At 42.3% G+C, this 14,158-nt stretch overlaps 1 protein-coding gene across 2 annotated transcripts in view; it reads left to right on the top strand.

Moving 5' to 3' along the window:
- Window positions 1-843: 843 nt before the first annotated feature.
- dok4 (docking protein 4) overlaps window positions 844-14,158 on the top strand; it is a 75,391-nt gene continuing 62,076 nt past the window's right edge. For both annotated transcript variants that reach the window (XM_084057050.1, XM_084057049.1), the window contains exon 1: window positions 844-1,194. The gene's annotated coding sequence lies outside the window, so the exon portion shown is untranslated. The remainder of the gene's footprint in view (window positions 1,195-14,158) is intronic.

Here is a 14,158-nt window from a genome sequence, read left to right on the forward strand (position 1 = left end):
CTTAGGAATTAATTATTGGGTGAGTACAGACGGAGTTTAGAGCACTTTTACGGCCGCGCAGATCGTCACTACACAGCGCGCCTACGAGGGGAATCTATGACTGTGTATTTGGAATACTTGAAATGTATGTAAGATCACAGACATTCTAGGGCTAGGCCCACCAGTGCGCCCCGGCCCACAGGTTGGTGGTAATTCCTGGACTGCCACAGCACAGTCAGGTTTTCAAAGTGAGGGCTGGGAGGTTCCAGGGGGGGGCAAATGAAAAGGAGGAAAAAGAAAAAAAATATATAGAATTTGTATTTATTTTGGTCGTTTTTCAATTCAAATTGAAAACCAGTTTATAGCCTACCGTAGTAGGCCTACTTATATCTCAACGACAATTAACAAGAACTGTAAGAATGTAAATTGTCAATGATAAATACTAAAATATGAATCCGTCTTAATCAACGTGTCTTTATGTGTCCGTTTTAGAGGACTATCTCGAAATGAGGTAGCCTACTGGACGATACATTACTAACCTCTGAATTTTTAGTAGCCTAGGTTACTCACATATAGACCGTAAAAAAAGACTGCAAATAGCCTACGCATTTCATCTTTGCGCCGTGTCTTCTGAGTATTACGGTAGTAGGTGGGGGCAGTTGAAACGTGGCTGTGTTTGTGTGTGTGTGCGGTGTACGTGCGTGTGTGTGAGTGTGCGCGCGCGCGCGTGTGTGTGTGTGTGTGTGTGTGTGTGTGTGTGTTTTGCTTGCCGCTCCGCTCTGTCTGGCTCCCCAGTCCTGCCCACAGAACAGAACGGCTCAGCCTCAGTACAGCACAGCGCCAGTCGGACTGACTAGTCTGCACACACACACACATACACACACATAGACATACACACACACATAATCTGCGCTGTCTGTCTCTGCAACAACTCTGCAAGCAAAACAAACGCTCCGTGTGGCGTTATATAGCAGCCAGTGGATTATTTACTCCTCAACTCAGAAGTGCGTTGATGTGAAACAAAGCACGTTAAATCGCTGCTCATCTCATCTCATCTCGGCTGAAGGTCAGGAGCAGAGCGGAGGAGCGGTGGGATTGAGAGACAGAAAGACAGACAGACAGGGGAGCAGAGAGGGAGGCACCGGGACCCCGTCCGTTCCGTCCACACAGCGGCACCGCCCGCCGGCGCTGACAGACAGGCTTGTCATCATCCAGGTGAATGTTGTGATGGACCATACAGTGTGCCACTGTCCTGTGGTCTTATATCTCCATATATTACACTGTGGTCTTATATCTCCATATTACGCTACACTGCGTGGCAGCAGTTTTTGTTGTTGTTGGTATAACAAGTTCAATTGTTTAATTTAATTTCAGTCTGCAGTGTCTGTCTTTTAGTGGTCACAATTTCAAAGTAGGGTCTAACTCAATTCTAACCACAGTATATTGAAATTGGTTGAGCTCATCATATTTTGGACTTATGTTAGCCCTGATGACTGATATTATATTATGACAGATGACCGTCTTGGATCCATGGCTGCAATGTGCATAGCCTACCCTACGTGTGATAGAGACTAGAGTTCACATGTAGACTACTCTGTAGGCTTACATGTAACATTTTTTGTGTTAGCTTGAAATTAAAAGGAAGATAGAAGTGCGTGAAGAAAGTGTGTGTGTGTGTGTGTGTGTGTGTGTGTGTGTGTGTGTGTGTGTGTGTGTGTGTGTGTGTGTGTGTGTGTGTGTGTGTGTGTGTGTGCATGCGAGAGAATGACACAGAGGGAGAGCTCAGAGCTGTATTTGCACTTTTCCTCAAGACCACTCTGTCTTTATTTGTGTTATTGTGATATCCTTAATAGCGACAGTTTACGTTTAGACAGCACAATCTCCCCATTAGGTCTTGGGAGAAAATTGCCTGTGAATGAAATGAATCATCCTCCCTGGGCAATTCATTAAAATCGTTGTTGTTTTTTTCACCGGCAGATAAACGAGGCAGGTTTTACCCGTGTTAATGAAATGCTGTCCACTCTTATCTATCCGGCCATAAAGGGCTCCTGGTAATAAACAGGTCTAGTTTGATAAGACGATATACCTACAGTATATAGCAGCATGGGAGGAATTGGTGAGGAGGATAGAGAGGAAGCTTGTGTGTGTGTGTGTGTGTGTGTGTGTGTGTGTGTGTGTGTGTGTGTGTGTGTGTGTGTGTGTGTGTGTGTGTGTGTGTGTGTGTGTGTGTGCTGCTGTCATCAGTAAAGGAGCAACAAATGATAAAAACAAAGATGGGTGGCTGGCTGGCTGGAGGAGTGAAAAAGAATGAAAGAGGAAGAGAGATAGTTTTGTGTTTCACTTGGTTTTGTGTTATTATTCTCATTTGATTACTTTTTATTGTCTCACCCCAACACACACACACACACACACACACACACACACACACACACACACACACACACACACACACACACACACACACACACACACACACACACACACACACACACACACACACACACACACACACACACACACACACTGTTCATGTGTACTTTGCTACTTTACTACAAAGGCATGTGCCTTTGTGTGTACTTTGAAACAGACAGTCTAACTGGTAGTCTAAATGAACTGTCAAATCCAGTTACTTTGATAATGGCCATGTCTTTATATACTGTGTGTGTATGTGCTGCTCACGCTCACACACACACACACACACACACACACACACACACACACACACACACACACACACACACACACACACACACACACACACACACACACACACACACACGCACACAGCTCTCCTGTGACTAGAGAGGTAACTAATAGGTCATGAATGATGTAGGATACAGGCTCGCCATTTGTATTCTACATAGGCGTGCACACGTCTGCACATGCATTTTGTTCATGCATATTCATTGTGTCCGTTGCCGCCGTGCGCCTATGTGTGAATGTCAGACGGGTTCAAGGCTGAGAGCGTGTATGTGTCTGCTCTTCCTGCCTCTGTGCTGCGAACATGTCAAGAGCAGCCGGGAACGAGGGAGCGGGGAAGAGATGTTGATGAGGAGGAGAGGAACGAGGGAATGGGGAAAGATATGTTGATGAGGAGGAGAACAACGAGGGAACAGGAGAGAGATGTTGATGAGGAGGAGAGGAATGAGGGAATGGGGCGAAATCCTGATGAGGTGATGAAGGGGGGAGAGATGTTGACGAGCAGGAGAGGAACGGCGGACATATGTTGATGAAGAGGAGAGGGAGACTTTTTCTCTCATGTTTTTCCTGCTCTATAACTGGCTTTGACAGCAACCGCTCTACTGGTTCCTCACTGAATAAGTCTTCACTTTAGATGGTTACAACCGCACGGATATATTACACTACTAAACAGTCTATTGTTGCTAGGGAATTGTGTGAAGAAATGTCAACATCCTGTCAGCTGTTTACGTACACATTCTTATACATGATTTCTAAAAACAGCCAGCCGCACAAATGTAAGCACTTTCCCCCCCACAAAATTGTGTCTGTATGCTACACATTAGCAGCTGCACTAAGTACTCCACAAGTATGTATTTGTACATGTTAGTTACTGTAGGTCAGGTCATTATGAACTGAACATACTGTAAACGTGTATTGCCGAGTACCTGAGGGACGAGGGAGTGCGGTGCCCGGCATGAAGTTGGACAGATATGCGGTTGTCCATAACCGGCGGTCTGACCGATATGCCCATATATTATATAGGCATAATGATGACATCAGGGATCCCCATATTAGGGCATAATAGGGACACAGACAGGCCGGGTACAACGTTTTATTGACAATGGGTACAACAGGTTAACAGGTATTGCATAACCCGGTGGGGCACGCATTCTCACCTTGCATCGTTCCCGAGTAGGCTAGTGCCCACGTTTAGTAATGTCTAGTAACATTGATACATTAATAACATAAATAACATTAATTTATTTGTTTCATTTAGATGTTTCTGTAAGCCAGCTGGAAGATAACTATAAGGAGCTGTCTACGCTAGCACACAATAACACCTACATGAAACCCACCCACAGTTAGTGTTATTACAATCAGCTGTGTGACTTATAAAATTGTTTGCTATGAAAAAGGGTCTATTAAACTAATAAAAAAACAAAAATCTCAAAATGTTACAAGACTATTAGAGTTGAAGAGAAAAAACACAACTAACCAGACAAAAGATGATTTAATTTATATTAATTAAAAAACAGTACCGGTAATTGTAAACTGAAAGTATTCCCCTGTTAATCGAAAGAAGCTACATTGATTCTTAGACTCAGTTATCACAATAATTTTATTTCATGTTTGTAATACTACATTATTTGACCTATTAATGTGACTTGGCACAATAAAGGACAGTAATTCTACCCAGAAGTGCAAAATGCAGTTGCCAAGTTTTCACACGACAACAACATGGCGAAAGGTGTGAGAAACAAAGAAACTACTCACACGAATGACTGGGCAAGTTCTCAGTGAATAAATCAGAGTCAACCAGAAACCCCCTAACTTTATAGAAATGGGCAAGTTTTGCTGTACATGAAAACTTTAATTGTACATTTGAAGAGTTATGTTTCAATCTGGGCTGTGCCCAAGCCCAAAAATTATATTATTATTTTTTACCAACAGTGCTCTTTTAGTTACCAGCGAGTGACAGGACTGCTTAGCCAGATGGTGTTGTGTCTGAATTGAGAGCTTTATGACATTGTGTGTGCTTGTTTGTGTTGTTCGGTTTGTTGTGTGTGTGTGTGTGTGTGTGTGTGTGTGTGTGTGTGTGTGTGTGTGTGTGTGTGTGTGTGTGTGTGTGTGTGTGTGTGTGTGTGTGTGTGTGTGTGTGTGTGTGTGTGTGTGTGGTTGGGGTGGGGGTGAGGGGGCATCTCCACACTATTATTATTCTAGCTTATTACAGCTCATGACCTGTTTTTAACAGACAGACAAAGTGACAATTAGGCTTTAGACAGAGCCCTGTGTTATTATGTTTGCAAGACTGTTTGCAAGAGTAAACATAAGTGAACACACATGCACGCACGCAGTATACAGTACACTCAATAATGTGTATACCCACAATACATTTGCAACACACGCACGCATGCATGCACACACACACACACACACACACACACACACACACACACACACACACACACACACACACACACACACACACACACACACACACACACACACACACACACACACACACACACACACACACACAGTAACGCCTCAGTGTATGATCGATAGTGTCTGCCCCAAGGATAAGGAGAGTAGATAAGGTGAAACAAGAGGAAATACATGAGAAGAGTGAAGGAAAGGAGATGAGAGAATAGTAGAGTAGAGTAGATGATATGCATGTATATGTACTCAGTGCTGTCCTAGTGGCAATGGTTCAGTCATTTATTACGTTTGCTCTCTTTGAAATATGGTCCTGTGGCCCACTGGGAAGACATGCACGTGACAGATGTTGAGTGAGCATAATAACGGAGAGACATTGAGTGAGAAAGGAGGAATGTAATGTTTCTTCTCTGTGATTTATGGGTATCTAAATACCTGTTTGTTGTGTGTGGGAAGGAAGGAGTGAAGAAAGACAATTCTGGGTCGTCTTTGCAAAATTAGATCAGATTAGATTAGATTTCAATGTATTGATCACCAAGGGGAAATTAAAGCTTTATACAAATGTGCATGTTAGCGCATTAAAACCATAATACAATCTTACAGAATTTAAGGATCTGGTTATCACTCACAGTCTCTGTCTCTAATATGAACATTGTCTACCTACTGTACCTCTTATCAGTATGTATGTAGCCTACATAGTCATCAAACAGTGCTTATACAAAAAAAGTACAATATTCTGCTCTGTCAAACAAGTTGTGTGTGTGTGTGTGTGTGTGTGTGTGTGTGTTTCTTTTTTTTTTTGCCTGCCAGGGTACCTTACGTGCACACGCTTGCGTGCGTATGTCCTCACAGCACACACCCATACCTAGGCCGTGGCAGGGCGGGTAGCAGTGTGACTGTGTCTGGGGGTGAAAAAACTAGTGAGGAGGAGGAGAAGGTAAAGATGGATGTATTAAACGAGGGAGAGAGTGGGTATGATAAATAGAGATGGATGAAGATAGGTACCAGAGACAAGGGGAATGAAAGAAAAATTGAGACAGATAGGCTTAGCTACAAGCCAACATACTGTTCGTCACATGGTACCCTGCGGGCATGTCATATGTCACCTGCAGTGTGCAGGGACATGTTTTCTATGAGTTTTCTACCTCGCAGCTGCAGTCGTTACTCGTCATTCACTTGTCACATTGGAAACACACTCCAGTGGAAGAGAAACCATAGCCTGGAAACCAGACGAATCTACCAGTGAAAAAAAAGAAAGTATAGTACTCGGCAGATTTGGTCTAGCCCTACTCAGTTGTGATTGGATTTCCCACCAATCAGGGCCCAGTATGCAAATATGGGGCGGGTTTATCACCATAGGCATTTTTTTAATTCGCCCCTTGGAAATGCAGGTTCCACACAGAGATTCCAGACTAATATCTACGCATTGATATTAGTCTGGCCATGCCAGGCTAGAGAAACCATACCGGTGGTCTGGCATGTTTAGCCCATTGACTACGACTCATGGCATACTTGACATTACTGCCGGTTTGATCTGCGAGGAAGCCACTGAGTGGTTGAAATTGGCTGCCCACCTGAAATTTTATTTTACATTTATTAAAGAGCTGGACACATTGGAAATGCATCTATTCTAAGAATGCATCGCCATGCGGATGTGGACGATTATGCATCGATGCAGTGACATTACATTATCAAATATAGCCTACTAAGTTTTATTATTGATTTTCCAATTACTTTCAGGTGCAACGTCACATTGCAAACTGTGCCCAAACATTACTAGGCTGAATGCTAGGTTAACATTATGGGAGATATGACTGAGGGTAGGCTGAGATCAGCAACAAGTCATTCAAAATGCACCCTGTATTTATTTTGAAAGTGGACATCTGGGCACATTTCTCAGTTTTACTACACAGTAGGTACGCCGATCTACAAGGTCACAATTGAAAGAGAGAGAGAATTCTGGATCAATCAGCAATCAATAAGGCACATAGGAGTCGAGACAATATTCTAGGTGGAGGTGGTTATGCTTTATGTACATGATATCATGGTCAGAAATACATTAACACTCATGTCAGTGGTATGGTAGTTCTACCTCGAGCACAAGGCAGAGATCATAGTTATACTGTAGCTGCCTGAAGGACAAACTGAACCATAACAACATAGGCTGTACCAAAACAATAGTTATTAGGCCTAGTGGAGACATCTAGGCTCTTACAAGCTGTCAGATATCATAATGTATTGTAGAAGTATTATAAGGGATGGTATAATATAAAGGTTAGATATAAGCAGCCATATAACTTCTTCCTCACAACACACTTGTAAAGTTGTAATGCACAGCAGGATGTATGTTTTTGTTTTTGAGTATTGAGTTCATAATTATGTATCTGACTGCTTTTATTAACAATTTACCAGCCATTATTAGTTAACATTACGACACTAATATTTAGCTATTGACACAATTATTCAGGTACGTTTGCTACTCTTTGGGATTAAAATGGAACCACACTTATTGCGTTTCACATTTATCATTGTCTGTGGCCATTGCCAAGCTAATAAACTAGCAAGTTAATTTCATTCTCAGAATTATGCCATGGTTTGCTAACTTGCTGGTGGGAAAGTTAAGTATAGTCTTTCTACCACACTGGCATAGGCTACGTCTCAATCATTAACTCATTACGCCTAATGTTATTCATTAATTCATGAATTAATTAAAGTAAGCTATTTTCATGGACCATTAGAAAATAATGGTTAAAATATACCGCAGGGTTTACAATTATAAGACCTGATTACAACTTACAACTTAGGCATTTAGCAGACGCTCTTATCCATAACAACGTACAAAGTGCAAGATCGGACTAAGTGGCATCATGAACCATAGTCAACAAATGACAGGGTTAGGTAAATGGTAAAGTAAATAGAGTGCCAATGAAAACAATTAAGTGTTACAAAGTAACTCGAATACCAGCTTTAAGTCAAACCTGGCATGTGTCTAAACCTAACCCTAACCTTAGTGGGGGAACATAGAACCCGGGGAACATAGGGATGACCCCGTACAAACAACATGCTGCTGTATCTAAATTATATATTTGTGAAGAAGCAAACAGTATGTCTATCTAAATATCAATGATAGCATAAGTGAACAAGTAACCAACATACTGTATATCTGCGTAGTTGAACATCTAGAGTTCGGGCTGCCATCTAAATATCAATGATAGCATAAGTGAACAAGTAACCAACATACTGTATATCTGCGTAGTTGAACATCTAGAGTTCGGGCTGCCATGCGGCCCTCACACCTATGTCGCACCACCGATCTGACTGATAAGCCCATGTATGTAGATCTAGGTAATTGTCAGTCCATGTCCCTTTTATGCTCATATATCCACATGTTTCCGAGGCTTTTCACTGTGTTCCACTTCCTGTCTTTTGATCCAATGAAATCCAATGAAACCGGTCAGATGACTAATGATATCCAATGAAATCCGACAGGAAGTGGAAAACACACAGCCAAGAAACAGGTGAATAGATCCCTGATGTAATCAGTATATGCCCATATCTGGGAATGCTGATATGCCCATATATGTAGATACTAGAGTTTCGGGGGGCTCCGCCCCCCTCAACCCCAGCCGCGCACGGGGCTGGGGTTACGCCCCCCTCATTTGCAAAAAGGGAAAAAAAAAAAAAAATTGTAAGAAAGTGTAATGTAAAAGTTACAAAATGATGAAAAATAAGTAGAAGAAATTATATTTTGTATGTTTCGCGGACCACCAGGGGGTCCGCGGACCCCCTGGTGGTCCGCGCGGAAATCGTGGGATGAAAATTAAAAAAAAAAAAAAAAAAAAAAAATATGAAGGTGGTTGCTTGTTTTTCTGAAAGCTGGCGAATGGCAGCCCTTTCTGCAAGATGGCGGCCGCCTGGTGTTGTTGTGATTTGGTCGTGCGCACGTGCTCTCGGTCACACAGCGTTGTACTGGCGAAGTATAGTTCTCGCTTACACAGACATGTCCAGACATGTTGTAGGTCCCTCCGTGTCCCTGTCTGTGTGTCCGTGTAGCTGCAGCACAGAGTGGGCAGTAGAGATTTCTGGCGCAGGCTGTGCAAACCTGGCAACCCAGCGCATGCTGCCACGTTACACCAGAAATGGTGCCTGGAGAAAATGGTGACCAAAAGAAAAGTTTGGAAAAAAAGGGAAAAAAAACCCGCAGCGGCTGCGTGCTGTTGTGGTGATGAGGTCGTGCGCAGGGTAAACGGTACGAAGCTGGCTCCCCTTCCGTTTTGTCCGACATTTGGTGAGTAGAATTAATTATGTTGCGCGGTGGAAAAGGTGCAGTGAGCAGTGAGATGTCCCCTACGCGAGGCGTAAATTCAGCGCGGCCGGCGTGGCGAGTCAGTTGGCGACATGTGGTCTGGCGGTGCGTTGTTTAGTCGATAACAGAGCTGTGGGGTGTGGACACCGAGGGTGCGGAAGTTGGTCGCCATTTATATAGTTAGATTTGTATCTGTCAGTAGTAAAAGCCCATATATGGGCATGACCCCTTTTGTGCCCATATACAGTATGGAGCTGACTGATTTGTTTGCTGATGTCATGACGACACATTGAGGTTAGACAACACACTCCATATGTGGGCGTAGCTCCTTATATGGTTATGGCTGAATCATGATCACATGTCAGAGGTCCGCCCGTCTGTCCGCCTGCCCGCTCCCTTAAGCCAATTTTTATGTAGGATTATATTATACTATATATTGCCCTGCCCTAATCTATCATACATATAAAAACGTAGACCATTTTCCCATTAGTGTTTTATTATTTTACATTTTCCACAAAGTCATGAAAACATTGCTGAGTTTACCTTACTAACTGAATCTACTTTAGCGCTAGGTGTACTCTTGGTTGCTTGTTTTAGAAGAGAATGCACTTAATGCTTCTGGTGATTAGTAGTTTTGTTCCCCACCTATATGTTGAATGCACTTATTGTAAGTCGCTTTGGATAAAAGCGTCTGCTAAATGACTGTAATGTTAATGTAATAATTTATCAATGTTGGCTAAACAACATTGTGCAGTTAATAAGTCAATGATGTTTGATTTTTTTTTGTAAATGAATATTTTATCTAGGGACTATTTTGAATGCACAATTAAGAATATTGCATTGCCATGTTTCAGGCCTCTGCAAGTTGATGACATCCAATGGATTGACTAGCTTCCTCAAAATACTGCGTTAAAGATTCTTGGCCATTCTTAATTCTTGGCCGTTCTTAAGTCCTGTTGAGTTCATTGTCATGCTGGAGTAGTTGGAGAGGTACTTCACTAGTAAGTAGCTCAATGAAATGAGTGTGCTTGCTCTGTGTATCAATCAATGTCAAATATTTGATTTGCTCCTGAAATCAACGTGTATTTTTTAAATCCATCAGTTTGTGTTGTGTGTGTGTGTGTGTGTGTGTGTGTGTGTGTGTGTGTGTGTGTGTGTGTGTGTGTGTGGGGGGGGGGGGTGGAAGGGGGGGGCGGGTGAGTACCCTGGTAGTGGGTACTGCCTGCATTTGTGCCTAGAGACTGAAGGTAGAAGCAAAGGATTGTGGGTAAGTCTGGTTCTGGTTGACTGGTCCTGACAGAGACAGAGGGAAATGGGGGGGGGGGAGGGAGGGAGAGAGAGAGAGAGAGAGAGAGAGAGGGAGAGAGAGAGAGAGAGAGAGAGAGAGAGAGAGAGAGAGAGAGAGAGAGAGAGAGAGAGAGAGAGAGAGAGAGAGAGAGAGAGAGAGAGAGAGAGAGAGAGAAGAGAGAGAGAGAGAGAGAGAGAGAGAGAGATGGTCTGTAATTAGTGTTCAGGGCTGACTGCCACATTCCGCATCTGTAAATGACAGAGTGCAGGGTGGACTCTCTCTCTCTCTCTCTGTCTCTCTGTCTCTCTGTCTCTCTCTCCCTCCCTCCCTCCCCAGAGTGGTCAGGCCTACTGGCGGCCGGCAGTGCTGTCCTAGCCTCCAGTTTTGTTCCACATCTAGTAGAGAGCAGACATTTCGCCTTTCATTGGAGTGTAGATGAGGACTTTTCCCCCTCTCTCTTCTCTCCCCAACCTCTCTAATTCCTGTATACTTGTCTCCTGATCCTCTTTGTTTTTCACATCACTTGAGGTATTGGACATCATAGTAGTGATAGTCTGATATATCGTATTGATATATCGATATAGCGGGTCGATATTCGCATTTTGTACAATATCTGTATTGGAGCCAATACAGAGAATACAGTATGTCAAGTTTATTTATTTATCTATTTTTACGGCGTGGCTGGGCGAGCCTTCTGGAAGAGGATGTTTGTCTGTCCGGGGATGATCTCGCAAACCGCTGATCATTGCCACATTTCTTGTGTGCGCTGCCAGTAGCCCAAGGAAGAATATTTTGTGCTTTTCAGAACTTCAATGGAGTTTGGATTGGGCTGAAACTTTGCCATATGGAGATGACTGACATCATAGACTGGCCAAGTGACATCATAAATCCACATGGAATCCACGTCGTTATTAGGGCCTAAAACCTTTTTCAGAAAGGGGTGAATTCCCCCTTTATATCCTTAACATAGGGGGAATTTATACACCTTGGGGGATTCTGCTTGTGAGCTTAACTAAAGGTTTTACATTGTCTTACCTCAGATTGCATTTTTGTCACTCTGCTCCAATTTAAGGGATTCTCTGCTGTAGTTTGTCTGTCTCCCGCTTGACAACTTGTTAAAACAGAATTCATAAAAATAGTCAGCACACCGGATAATGCTCCCATACACTGTATATACAGTATATGACATAAGTATTTCCTCACTCTTCTCTTAGTAGAAATCTCTTTAACTGGATGAAATTCAATACTTCCAGAAAGGTAGCATCGTTTAGTTTACAGAATTATGGGAACATTCATTTATAGTCTTAAATAGGAATTGTAAGAAAAATATACTGCTGTATACTACTGTTATTTAGCTTGATAGAAGTGTGTGGCTGTTCATGGTTTTATGTGTGTGAAGATTGCTATCTATGCTCTGAAGGATGAGTTTAAGGCAAATTGAGATTGTTGTCCCCATCAGGAACATTCAGTACTCATGTGTGTCATGGTGTATGGGGGGTTTCCTGCACCCCCCCCCCCCCCACCCCCCCCCTCTGTCTCTTTCGTTATTATGATGGATGATAAGGTCTTGGCTTGTGGTCATCTGTGTCAGACAGGCGGCCCAGGCTCTTCTGCATGTGAGGCAGTGTGTCTATAGAAACCATACTGTAACCATACTGTGTCCTCATAGTCTGAAATCACTGCAGAATTTGGAATCTATGTAATGCTCAAATAGCAAGTTAGTGAACCATATCCATAATTGTTTTCATCAAAGGGCAACAGTTTTTTTTTTTACCAGAATCATATTTTTCTATTGTGAAGAAGAAGAAGGACAGTTTAACAGTAAAATTCACTGGGAAAATAATAATTAGAAATAACTTTAAGTGCAAAAAAAAGAAAATATTCTAAATTACTCCAAGCATCCATTTCTACATTATGTTTTATAAAAAAAGGTTTTCATCTCTGATACCTGTGATTGGCAAATAACGACCAATAGAATCGGTTGGGCGATATGTAAAAAAAAAAAAAAGAAAAGGAGAGCAATTTGCTATGAACTTCACTTGGTTATAAACAAGTTTCCACCTGTCCTGATTTGCCCTCAAATTGAGATGTGAAAATCCTAATGTTTGAAACGCACATGATGCCCCTGACTGCTTTTGAAATAGTAACCTATAAGTGGAATGTTTTCAACTCACTGATGTAATTAACATAGTCTTCTTGGGTTTTTGAGCAAGAGTTAGTCCTCTCAACATACTATGAAACAATCTGTGCCTGAGTGCATACGGACTCAGATAGACCTTACTGTTACCTTGAAGGCAAAATTGTGAAAGTGGAAGGGTAAAACTGTGCTAAAAGTGTACTGTATTCCCAGCTTAATTTGACACAAGCCAGGATTTGAACCCATGCCCTCGCAAACTTGTATCAGGAGGCAATTGTGTTCCTTGGCTAAGCCTTTACAATGGCACATTGTGAGTGATTGAGAGATTTTGCACTGGTTTAGTAACTCCTGTCCCTGCATTCCATTGATGATACTGTGCATGGAATTGGCACATTGGAGGTCACAGAAAGTGTTCCCCACTCAATTATTCTCCAGTTCACTGTTGGGTCAGGTTCAGATTATCTCAAGAACAGTGCTGAGATGTGGTATACCTGTGTGTGTGTGTGTGTGTGTGTGTGTGTGTGTGTGTGTGTGTGTGTGTGTGTGTGTGTGTGTGTGTGTGTGTGTGTGTGTGTGTGTGTGTGTGTGTGTGTGTGTGTGTGTGTGTGTGTGTCTCGTGCGCACGCGCGGGCACGAGAGAGAGAGAAAGATATGTAGTACAGCTCAGGCAGCTTTAAGTTTTGGAAACGACATATGGCTTACTGAAATATTTAGAGTGGTTTTCTGCATCTTTACCACTCAAACACTGCTGGCTGAAATGGAAGTGAAAGGTGTCAGTTCTAATAAAAGGCCCCAGGAAAGAGACTTCTTGTTCCTTGTTCACACTGCCTTTCAATTTTGGAGACTTTTATTTCAATCTACTACAGTAGATTGAAATAAAAGTCTCCAAAATTGAATTATTGCAGGCAGGTACACATGTGTTGTTAAATGTTCTTCACCACCTAATTATCAAAAGTGAGAGCACACACTCTGTATGCGGTTGTGATATTTCAGTGCTTGGAAACTTTAATTCCTTAATGCATTAACCTCTAAAGGTTAAACAGCGCTGTTAAATGGTCTGGTGGTCCAGTTATGGTGCCTCTGAGTGCTTTCTGTCAAGCTTGGCCGGCTCAAAACTTTTATACTGCAACATTTTCATTCATTCATTCATTATAGGCACTGAAGGGAACCAATATACTTGAAAACTGAATTACTTTTGTAGTTTTTTTAAGTGACTAGTACTTGCACATGACAGATTGACACAAATTGATTTTTGTTTTGAAATGTAGTGAACACATAACGTGTTAAACTGGAGTTCTCAAGTATACTTGTATATCAAAATTAACTTACA

The sequence above is a fragment of the Gymnoscopelus microlampas genome (genome assembly GCF_963454915.1).
Source record: "Gymnoscopelus microlampas genome assembly, chromosome: 1".
Taxonomy (NCBI): domain Eukaryota; kingdom Metazoa; phylum Chordata; class Actinopteri; order Myctophiformes; family Myctophidae; genus Gymnoscopelus; species Gymnoscopelus microlampas.